The sequence below is a fragment of the Oxyura jamaicensis genome, chromosome 17 (assembly GCF_011077185.1).
Source record: "Oxyura jamaicensis isolate SHBP4307 breed ruddy duck chromosome 17, BPBGC_Ojam_1.0, whole genome shotgun sequence".
Lineage (NCBI taxonomy): Eukaryota > Metazoa > Chordata > Aves > Anseriformes > Anatidae > Oxyura > Oxyura jamaicensis.
The window spans coordinates 7,326,288-7,339,022 of NC_048909.1; the positions used below are offsets into that span (position 1 = coordinate 7,326,288).

General features: G+C 39.2%; 1 protein-coding gene across 4 annotated transcripts in view; it reads right to left on the reverse strand.

Annotated features, from left to right (window-relative positions):
* AK8 (adenylate kinase 8) overlaps positions 1-12,735 on the reverse strand; it is a 74,925-nt gene that overhangs the window by 12,766 nt on the left and 49,424 nt on the right. The window lies entirely within an intron of this gene.

A 12,735-nucleotide genomic window follows, 5' to 3' on the forward strand; every position in this document is an offset into this window, starting at 1 on the left:
GAGGGATACCGTGGTAATTCTTGATCTCCTGTCTAATTTAGAGCTTTACGTTTCAAAGTGTTGTACAAATACCAACTAAACGACTTTCAAAACATCCCATTATGTAAAGTTTATAATCTGGTTCATCCCTTCCCTCACATCCATTCCCTCCAGGAGAGGGCTATGGCAAGCAGCCCCTGCTGAGCGCCCTCCCTGCTGCCTCCTCTGTCGGTCGGTGAGCCCAGGTACCTGCTCACCTCTTCATGTGCTCCACCCTACAGCAAAAGGCATGAAATCCTCTCTCTGAATCTGCCCATTCCAGAGAATCCAAGAGGGTGTGCCAAAAGCAAAACTCTGCAAAAAACCACACCAATTTTAAGAGATGTTTTGTTAGGTAGAGACAGCCAACAGCTGGTTCTCCGGGTACCTCTTTAAAACATGCCAGCTTGTCTTTGACATTCTGGTTATGAACCATCTCCCAGCCAAATGCCACAATATTAAACTAATAAAATCCATCTCTGTCCTCTTCTGCTGGAAACGTTCTGTTTTGTGTAAAGAATTACAGCAAACCAGAAAAGCAGAGAACCTCTGCAGTCCAATGCAGGTGATCACCAGGAAGCCAAGAGACTTACATTCAGCAAATACTTAAATTTTTCTACAAAGCAGAATAACCCTAAAAAGTCCCTGCTATATATTGTTAATTTGTTCCTAGCTTCTGGATTAAGAAATGCAAAACTTTGCCTTAAGATATTGGTTTAATAGGTGCTCTCTGAAATAAGGGGTTGATACCAGTTACACAGCAGGAAAACCTACCATTAATTAACCCATTGTGTGGTTGAGTCATGTGGAAACTGGACTGCCTGTTCTAGGAAATAGAAAGGTTTGGAGATAAAGTTGATCCTAAACTCAGCTAAGCGGGCAGTGCCTAGGATCTGAGATCTGACCAGCCAGGTAAGTATCTGGACAGTTATACACCCAGCTGAAAGCCAGTATGTGATATTGGTAGACTTTGAATTAAACATCTCTGCAATTTTATTAAATCTATTGAATATATTTGTGACAGCACCTGGGGTAATAAATTGTGTTTGTGTGCCTGTGCAGACAAATATTATCTCGCAGCCTGGTCCCAGAACCAGTGAACTGCATCAGCGTGGGCCTTACATGGGGGGAAAGCAGAGGTGAGACGTAAGCCCAGGAATCACTTTCTACCAATGACTGCTAACAGGAACCGTCAAAACCTGGCAATGTCAAGAAATCAGAGGCACTGCAGAAAAGTATTTTCTTTGTTGCTTTTGAAGTGCCCTGGATACAATCAGTCATACAGCAAAAACTTCTATATTTTGGTTCGATGTAGAAAGGGCTATTTGCATTTCAATATGTTCAGCTTATCCTGCCAATAAAAACACGGAATCATGAAGAAGAGATCAGGCCACTGGAGTGAAAAACAAGAGATGACATCCTGCAGACCTTTCAGATAAAACAGCTCCTTGCTTGTAACATTTCTGTTGATGTCCCAATATTTCTGAATGATTGGGTTTTCAAATGAGATCAGTCGGCATGCAAATGAGCAAACAGGATCAAGACATCTCCCATATCTGATTGGATAGAGAAATTATCAAAAGCCCCTTTTTTCATATCAAATTTCCATCACAAAAGGTCAAACTTTCAACTCCCATTACTTTTGCTAACTGCATTTCACTGTGCCTGCCAGCTCATTGCTACTGCTGTTTTCAGAGGAAGAAAAGAGAAGTAACAAATGATAACATCTTCTCCCGCATCTGTCATCCAGGATGGACAAATATTTTCTAATCTTACTCTATTTTTCTCTACAGCACTCAAAAATCCTTGCAGCCAAAACATCACTTCTAACCTGATTAGCTATTCCTAGGTTGTTTTTATTTTTCTTACCGGTTCTCGTATTTTCGAGCCTATAGACTGACAAGAGCACCAGCTGTGCTGCCAGGATGTTTGTTCTAAAACGTGGTCATTTAAAATACTTTTTGATGTGTGATTTTTTAAAAATATATTTCCTTGTGCTGTCTGGCTGGACCAGTGCCTAAATACTCAAGTAATGGATGTTCCAGAAAAACAAAAGACAGACTCAGAGCATCATTTCCTCTGAAATCCTCAGGCAGTTACATCTTCCCTTCCAGTCCATCCCTGACAACAAATGCTCCCCGTCCTTCTGCAGAGTCTGTGGGTTGTGTGCTCAGATCAAAATCTACTACTTGCTACCCCTCCTCATGTTATTGTACATTGATCCAATTTATGGGAATCTGGTTTTGCCCACTACTTTTTTTTTTTATCACGCGAAGTAGACATACAGCAGAAGATCTACCCAAATGCACTCAGTTTACCTTGCCTTTTCCACTAATTCCACTACTTCCCTTACTGCCTGGGAACATCAGGCACTCAGTCATACAAGTAATAGAGTGCCTGAGGACACAGCATGTATTCTCTTCTAGTGCTGTTGTGTTGCCTGGAGAACTTAACTGCCTCCGGTCCTCACCCACCTTTCTCCAGGTTGTCCCCTGGTAGAAGCTACCACCAGATCTGCCAGAAGAACAACGTGTCCCTCCATGTTCCTCTGACAGGTGTTTTTGTCCCAGCGGCAGAGCTGACAAGTGGGTTTGTGCGAGTCTGAGGTTCCAAGGCTTTGCTCTGCCTGCTCAAAGCACTCAGCTCCTGCAAATTCAGAGAACTTACACGGCACGTTCAAAGACTGCAGTAGCTCAGAGCTCCTAGGTTTAAAGCTGAATTTTGGAGCAGCTGAGATGGTCAGTTGGGCAAGCATAAAAAGATGAAGACATTAGCACAAAGTGCAGGACTCAATGTATTTTGCTGCTACTCAAAAATTCTCTCTCAACATTACCATCACTGTAACATATATAACCCATCAGATTAGTACCTGGAGATTTCTGCTCCTCTGATTTGCTCTGTTCTTCTTATTACTCAACAACTAAATGTTTCACAAAGCCATTTCCTACAGAAATATTTATGTTCCCAAATGTTTATTGGCCTCTCTATCATGATCAAGCTTTTATGAGCACTCTATACAGAACTCTGAATTAAATACATAATTCCTTATCTATTGTATCTAGGCTCGATGCTGTGTTTGTTTTATACAGTGAGGCATTGCAGTGAACTACACAACACCTCACAGAAAAACTAATTTATACAGTAAAGATATTTCTATCCACCACTGACTGTATGGGTTAGTGATTACAGACAGCTAATGAGAACCAGAAGGATGTAGGGTTTAAATTCCCACACAGACACTTATTTATCGTGCTAGGTTTCCTGAGCAACCTATTTAGGTAATTTTGACACGTGTGCTGGAAGATGCTTCTTGTAAATGCTACACAGACACTTCTCCCTAACTAGTTTCACATCACACAAGTGTCCGCAGCTACAGAGTCACTCTCCCTCAATCAGTGCTAACAGCTGGACTCTTTATCCTTGCTGGCAGCTGCTGGTCTTACGCAGTAAACAGATCAGACTGCCAGCCAGCTCCATGAGCTGTTCTCCCAAATGACTTCTATCATTTTTGATTTTCCATTCTTCTTCTCTTCTCCTTATGACCAAAAGTGCCTGTGGTGTTTTGCACATGTTTGCACGTATCTAGTAAACTACATCAGATCAAGGCAATGTTCTCAGCTTCTTTTGTACGCAGCAAACGCCAGCCCCAGAATGCAGGGAGACTTCATGAATGTAAGATCAGCAAATTATTGCTAATTGTATTTTATCCATAGATCTTTACTCTTCACAAATCTATTACTACCGAAACACTACTCATCACGCCATCTAAATGGATAAAAGGTCATTCTCTGCAAGGTTACAATTTTTTAATTTTTTTTTCTTTGAACAAGTCTGCTCAAAGGTAGTTCCAGGATGAACTGCGTATCTTAGTCAGTAGGTGAGGTCCGGAGTTCACATGATTTAACAATGGGCTCTTCGACGTAGCAGTAAAAATCTAAAAAGATCCACTGACGGGAAGCTGTATGTGACATTCCAGTATGTTCAGAACTACGCCGTGGTTTTCTAACAAAGAGTACCCATGCTGCAAGCTTCTCAGCCTTCTGCTGGACTGACTAGCGCAGGCAACTTTTAAACGGAGCGGCGTTTTTTCATCTCCACGATACTACAGCTCAAACAAGACTGACTGTATCTGTTGTGAATTACAATGTGTTTGGATTTAACCAGGCAGAAGCTGACGTCTAATCAAACAGGATAAGATAGATTTTAATTCTTTTTAATGGTTTAAAATAATAATAATAATAAATTGTTCCTTAAAAGGCCCCAAAACTTTGCATAACTGTTTGTACCTAGTAATAAAGTGAAGGTAAGGGCACTCACCTTCACTTGCAGTGTGTACATACCAGGAAAGCCTGAAATACTAAAGGCTTATAGTTATCTTCTCCCTAATTCAACAGAGAATCCCCCCTAAAACCATAATGAACAAAACACTTTTATAAAAATCAAACCATCCAGTTCTTCAAGGGCAAAACTCAAAGGTTATGCACCTATTAGGGATTCTCAAAATATACCATACAACTGTACAAATCCACTGGCACAGCCCTACTGAGTGCACCAGGTAAGAATTAGATATATTTAAAATGATCAGACATCCCCAGGGCATTTCTGTAAGGGTGGGGGGGCTGGACCCAGGACAGGCTTATGTGTAGGCTTCCAGTAAAGAGCTTCGCTGCCATTACCATAAATCACCCCGAGAATCAGCGCTGATACAGAATCTTTCATTAAAAAAAAACGCTGCAGCTTCTTTCAGAAGGACCGCCACTTGCCATTTCTTTTAGGTAATCAGATAGCTGTTAATTAATAAACCTGTCAGGTGAATCGTCCTGCTCCGGTCATCATTATCCATTCTGTAACAGAATCCTGCTATCATCACCACTATCCACCCCATAGCTTCCAGCTCAATTAACTTAATGCTATGCAAATGAGCGGCTCTCCTCATCATTAGCTTATAGCCCACAAATGTTAATAACATAATTGGGCCTTCAACAGGGTAATTAGACACGATTTCTTCCATTAGTCTTACAAGGCTAATTATTGTTGATAGGAAGGAGGGGATGAGTCCCAGTGCTGCATGCAAAGAGGGGCATCTGGTTAAAGCAAATATAGACAAAACATCAACAAGGTAAAACAACAGTTGAGATCTCGAGCAGGGTCAGGTAGGGGTGGGGGAGAGGAAGACAGCACGATTAGAAACTTAGGAACCACTGGAGAAATTCTCTGCAAGTCAGGAAATAAAAACAAATATTCAGCCTGAATATCGAGCTCTCCCATGCTTAGCAGTAAAACAAGATGATCAGAAGAAGCTCCTGTCAAGCTTTTGCAGACAGGACAACCTGGTAGCTGTACGGATTGAACTACCTATGCTTGTAAGGCAAATGTAAAGAGGGACATAGGTGAGACCTTAGGTACTGAATCCGGTCCTAGATCTCCCTTGTCGTTATGTCCAAGCTTCCCTTCTGCCATCACTAGTTTTGTTGCATTTTGCTGGATGATTTTTCTGAGTAACAGCAACTTACTGGAAGAATTCCACAACTGGATTACATGGAATTCTTTAGTAACCCCTGAACAAAATGCATTTCAGCAATTGTTCACTGGAAGTTAATAAAACCTTGGATTCAGTATTAATGGACCGGCAATAACTTTTTTGAACAACAAGCTTTGAACTACAAGCTGTGGAAACACAGCTAAGGAAATTATGTCAATCTGAAAAGTCCAAAGGCTCAAGGGGTTGAGAAGATGTGATTTCTCTGTTTCTTTTCTGTTCTCTTCAACTTTGGGGCCATTGCAAGGCCAGTACAAATCCTCTGATTTCCCTGAATACGTGAGGAGGAACTCTTCCTATTTACTTGGTCTGAAAATCAGTTTAAATTATCTTCACAAATGTAGCAGCATTTCCTGGAAGGTTAAATGAAATGCCTATTTCTTAACATGCTATACTGTGGTCTTTGGATAGGATAGTTACACAAAAAATCAGCGGTGCATATCAGTGGGATATTAATCAGCATTTGTATCAGAACAATTTTAGATGACAAATACATATTTATTTAAATTTTGATCATGTGCAAAGCATGATACAGGTCTTTCTAAGCTCCGAAATACAGTGCCTGTTAGAAAAGGACAAGATGAAAACCTCTGTGGGACAGAGGGAAAGCCTTACCCAAAATGTACTTCAAACCTCACAAAGGACACAGCTTTATAATACATAGTCTTATGAACATTATGCATTTAGGAACAGAAATTATAATCCTTACACAGCACAAAAACACTGGGTCACCACTTACACCTGAGCCAAGGGAAGCCAATATAAGTGATAGTGATTAATACATTTATGTGACTGCAGGTGATCCAGACCAAGGGAATTAGATCTAGTGCACCTGTCAGACGTAAGGGATCATTCCAACATCTTTCCTGCGGAATAAGCTATGACACTATTCAGCTCCACTCTCTTAAATTGCCCTGCAGTTGCTAAATTTACTTACTAGAAAATTCTGAGCAAATATCTTGTTCCAAGGCAAACAGCAGTAAATCCACTGATGTTTTAATGAAGATTACACTTTCTAATCCTCATGGTAATGACAAACTAGTCTCCATTCAATATGCAATATTACTTGACAGTTTTAATCACCCAAGCCGTATTATATTTGCTACAGACTGATGCACTTGTCTTCCCAGATCTTCAGCATGGAGAATCTAAGCAAAGGCAGCATAATGCCTGTTCTGCCTGTGGTTTTCAGCACGGGCCAATTTTGCCAGCCACACTAGCTCTGAATAACGGCTTACTTTGGGATTAGTCTCAGATCCAAGGAGACTTCTAAATCAGAGTGCAGCTGGCACAATTGTGTCCTAAGTTTTTAATTAAAAAATCCTGAATTTTAGTAATCATAGAGTTCAAAGGTAAGGTACATTTCTAATGTATTTAAAAGTAACTGCCCTGGTGCAAAATCAGACAGCAAGTGCAGTAATGGACTTTCATAAACTAAGCTTTAACATGTACAGATGTAACAGTGACCCTTCTACATTTACTCACAATATTCAGCCAACTTTTGCTATCACACCACTGAAGTAAATGGCAAGCGATCAACAACCTGAGATGCTTGACACCACTGGCCAACCCTCCTTTTCCTATTGTTCTTTCTCAGATACTGCCTCTATCCACTGTTCTCAAACATTCAAAACACTCATTAGTTTTATCAATAAGTGTTCTTTTACCCATTATAGTTGAAGTTTTCCTCCCTCAGTTTTATTTTTCAAGTTTTTCTGGTTCCAGGCAGTTCTTGAAATGAGTATTTCCCTTACAGAGAGCTCTTAAATCTCAAAAAATAAGACTCACATGTATATGGTTCTTTTTGTGTGTAAACTACTGATGAAATTAAGGTAAAATTTTGAAAAACGACTGCTTTAGTCCATGAAGAAATATTTAGAATTGACAATGGGTCTGTGAGTTTGGTAAGCTCTCAGGGATGCTGTTAGGTTTTATTCACATTTTTTGGTCACCAAAGCGAAGAGAATTCAGAGGGGAAAAGCACAGGTTAGATGATCTGACTAGTATTTAAATGATAACACTTTGATTTCCCATGACTATTTCATTCTTTGAACAACAGTTGTCTCAGGTGAATGCCCTGAACTGTCTTTGTTGATTTTAGAGATCAGACCCATGAAGTTGTCAGTGTGAATTAGGGCTTTACAAGTGTGATTCTTCTTTCAGGCAGTTCTCAGATCAACATACTCTCCCCTCACTAGATGGAAATGTGCAAGTTCCCAAGGTACCGAACACAGGACACCCCTCCTCTCAGTTTCCTGAAAAATGTGGGAGGAGATTTTCAGTGCAAACATGGCAGAACTTGGCTACCAAGTTCTGTAATCTTTAGTTCCTTGCAGGAAATTTCTCTCTGTCTCTCTCTCTAGTTAACTGTTGAGTTCAGAAAGGCAACCTTTATGCAGGTGGCATCTTTACAGAAAAATGGTTTCAATGTAAAGGAAAACAGGACAGAAGTCTTCAGGTTTCCTAATGTCTCTTCATTTGTAAGAGGTAACTACTGCAGAAAAACATCCCTTCTTTCAGTAGCAAAAAGAATGAAAGGATTCTGTGTGTGGCTTTGTGTCCTTAAAAAAATAATAATAAAAAAATCTCGGCTTAGAAGTAGAAGCTTTTCTTCTTTCTCTTCCTGGAGACTTAGGAAACTTGCTGAGATCAGAGATCTCCTTAATTGCTATATCCAAGATTTCACCAAACAAACTCCAGCCATCAAAAGGAGCTTGTATGAGGTGACTTCTAAAAATAATACCTGCCTCCCCTAGCTGAAGCCAGATATACCTCCTATTCTTGCTGGAGCAGAGAAAGAAACAAGTTAATCACCTGAGACACATTTTCCAAATGATGTTTCTATTGCATAAGCGTAGGATTGATCTGAGGAAGATCCTGCCTCTGTCCTGCCCCCTTTAGCTCCCCGTGACTCTCCCATTAGATTTTACCAGACCAGTCAGTCTACTTGGCATTGAAGATTTGAAGGAGGAGGATGTGAGCAGGAAGGGTGGGAGCACTGATGTGCAAAGTGATAATAAAAAGGAAAACAATTAGGATTAGTGAAGACAACAGACAGTAAAGAAAATGGCTCTGGTAAGAAAGAGCTGTTTCTAATCAGAAGAGACAAAAATCAAGAATGATTGAAATGGAAATTGATCTATTATTTTTACTACTTTCTTTAAAAATTACCTGCTGTTTCTCCCCGTCCCCTGTGTAGGCAAAACGTATTGTACTGATTTAGTGCCTTGGTTACCAAGTCATTTTTCTGTATTTTTCCCTTTGTAAGACTTCTTCTTTGTAACTCATCTTTTTTTATGCCATCAATTAAAATACATCTATTATAAATACACAATAGCTATCATTTAAATTAGGCCAAAGTTTTAAAAATGCCCTGTAAGATTTTTCATCTCAGAATAATTCAATCACTATTATGTTTCCTTGATGCAACTATTTTGGGACTTAGCTTGTTCCTTGATAGGATTTTAATTAAGTCATTTACATTTAATTTCCAAATATGTAGCTGTTACAGGAGCCAGGAAGGAAGGGGCGGGGGGGGGGGGGGGGGGGAAGAAACCTGAAGACAGCCTATCTTAACAAAAATATTTCTGATATAAAAAATGAATCTGAGGAATACATATTCAGTGATAAGTATTCCAGTCCATGTCTGGTAAACTCTCAGATAATGGCAGCATGGTAGGGTCACTGGGGTTCTATTAGCTCAATTAATGAGGAGTAAGATAAGGCTAACACCTAGCTCTTCAAACGGCTAAAAAATAGAGCTGGTAGTAATGGAGTTATTAACCTTCACCAGCCATTGAATTTTGCTGCTGATTCAAACTCCATTTCCTAGTTCAGGCCTCCATTAATAGGCTGTTTATTATCCCTAATCCACACTGGGATCAGCTGCAGAAATATGAAAGCCCCATGTAAAGACCAAATAGTTAAAAAAAATATAAATCTTTTCTTCCATTATGATTTTTCCCTTTTGTTCTCAGCATATTCACAGATTCTGTCTCAGAAATTATGAACTTCATTATTCTAAACTGTTTGAATACCGCTTCTTAGTAGCGTGATGAAAAAGAAGCTTTAAAAATATGTAAAAAGATCACGTAATTGGGGATACAGCCACATCCTCTTGAAGACCAAATAAAACAGAGCTGGAAAACTTGTACTGGAGAGGCTACTGCTGTTTATTTTCTCTACTGGGAAAGAATAAGCTTTAGCATTGGCAAAATGGGTATTTGAAATATATTATACGTTTCTTTTGTTGTACCACTAGGTCAGCCCTCAAGCCCATCCCTCCCCTCCTGAATTTCATCTATTTAGTGTGTTGTTGGCCATATTTCTTTTGTGTTTGCTGAGATGGGGACCGACAGCGTTATTTGCCTAACACAGGGAGACGGTTTGAAGTTTGTAGGTACTATTGTAATACAATTAATCAATACTGAGATATAACAATCGACCCTGGATTCAGAACAGATGGAAAAAACAATGCAAGGGATGTAGCAGAGGCACTGGGAATCCCAGAACACCCTTAGCAGTAGACCCCATTGGAACAGATGGAAGGAGTGGTTTTATCAGCTTGAAGAGAACTCTAACACAAACTGCGCTATAATTTTAACTACAAAGATCTTGAGTTAAAGGGTCCTTAGGCTCTTTCTCACTGAGTTTTCCAGTATCGTTTTAATGAAAGAGACTCTGTGTAGTTACCGTTATCTACACGCACGAGACATTCTTCCAAAATCTATCACAGTACCATCGAATAACAGCAGATATTAATGGAGATCAAAATAAAGATATAAATAAAATAAAAATATTTGTGCTGCTATACATACATCCAGCATGCAGTGCTACCCTGAAAACTGAGTGAAGTTCTGGCTGTCACATCGTAGAAAAGAAACAGCTAGAATAACTAGAAAAGGTACAGAACAGCAAGACAGCATAATCAGATGAGTGAAATGACTTCCAAGAAAGGAAAGGATAAACACATCAAGATTCTTTGCATAGGAAAGAGACGGCTGAACCAGAATATACAACAAGATATAAAATCAGGAGTGTTATGAGAGGATGAACAGGGAACGCTTATAAACGTTTCTCATGATAGAAGAAAGGAACCCCCCAAAACCACGGTGTTTTCATATGACACCCAATTAAAAAGTAAAATTCCTTTCTGTATGATTTGGTTGAGGCCAAAAGTATAATGTGTGGAAAAGGGACTATAAAGTCAAGGAAAATGGGCTATTAGACATAGTTGTCCAGATGACCCTCTGGCTCAGGGAATCTGTAAACTGCTGATTGCCTTAAACTGGCCTGGAACCAGCAGACAGCTGGTCATGAACCAGCTGAAGCTAATGACGAGAGATATACAACAGATGACACTGTTGCTGCTAAATCTGATTTTAACTATGTTTGGGAGAGAACAGGAGACAAGAAAGATTTTGCAAAATACTAAGAGTTTTCTGCATATTAGAACTATCCAGCACTATGCTATATATTTCTTGTTATATATATATAATGCTTGTTGCTTAAACATTAACAATGGGAAAAATGAAGCTCAAATATTTATTTACACTCATTTGGATGAGGAACTGAATTCAGTCCTTTGCAAGTTCTGAGCTTCAGATGCCAACCTGTAATTGTACTTGGATTCCCACTTACCGTAGGCACTAAGTGGTTAATGATGTTCTTTCACTAGATAGCTGAGAGACCACTAATAGATTCAGCTTCTTATTTGCCCTAAAGGCTGCCACAGTTCAATACGATTAGGATCCTGTCCACTTAAGCGATAACTGCTTCATGGGGAGGAACACAGAAAGCAATACATGGCTCTCCTCTCAGTATAGGAAGAGTAGTTCTTTGGTAGACAGGTTTTGTCTGATACCAGGCAGGTTTTCCTGCACCAGTCTGTAAGCAAGCCTTTGCTCTTCTGCAAATTCAAATTTAACGAAAACCTTATACCTTACTTTTTCACTGGAAAATGAATTATTTTCCTTTTTGTTCCAGGGCAGTTCTTTGGATGCAGTGGCTGATGCTGTATGAGTTTTTTTATTATTACATTTTAACAAACTTTATAGCCCATTTTGTTTGTTTTCAAATAACTTTATTTTCCTTCTTTTCTATCATCAATTACTAGGTTTGTTTTTCTTTTCATAAGATGGAGGAGTCAGGAGACTGATCCTGCTCAATGCTGTATAATTTAGTATTATGTGTACTAGCTTTATGAGGTGGGAGTCAGATAAAACATAGTATTTGAGCACTAACCATTTATTAGCTCTAAGGAATAGATTTATGACTTGACAACCAGACAATAACTCTGTGTTCTGATCAGCCAAAGAGGTCTACTTTGAGTTCAAAACACAGAGTAACGTACTCTTTCACAAATAATTTTGTTTACTGATGTGACTAGATTTTAATAATAAACTTGATATATATGTAAATTTATTTTAATCTAATTTCATCAACAGAGTCCTCCTAAAAATGAGACTTTGTAGATTGTTCTATGTCTGATTTATAGATTTCTGCATCCTATTCCCAGATTGATTTCAAGGCTATAATTCTATCAGGGTTTTCTCCTGATGTCAGAAACACTACCTCTGCAGATAGTGTTTTATAACTAGCATCACAACTGCAACTGAATTACTGCCCTGCTATCCCATGCTGCAATATGTCCTTTTGTTTATAATCACCCTCTCTCCCTTATACACCTACTACTTCAGCCGCATGGAAAATAACAGCTCCAAAATCAATCAGGTAGTATGATGTCTGTTTTTGTCCCCTGCTTCAACCCCTATGTAAAACAGAGGGGACCAAATTCTTAACTCAGATGTGAATGTGCATAGCTCTTTAAAGAAAATGGAAGCTGAGCAAATGGATGAGTGCAAAATTTCTACATGGAGGATCTTATAACAACTTGTTCTTCCTCACTTGATGAGGTCTCGATCCTGCAAAGGAGCACACACGAGTATTCACAGTGATCTCATGTACTCAGATACTTGGTTAGGGACTCAGCACCTTCTTTTTAAGTGCATATGAAGAATAATCCATGGGAAATGTTATTTAACTGAATCTAGCGTAACTATCAAAATTTCTTCTCCCTTTTTTTCACACGGTAGACTCTTATTTAGGCTGTACCTTTAACTACTTTCAATAAATAAGGCTACTGCTGTTTTCACATAATTTAATTTTCAAGGCTTAAT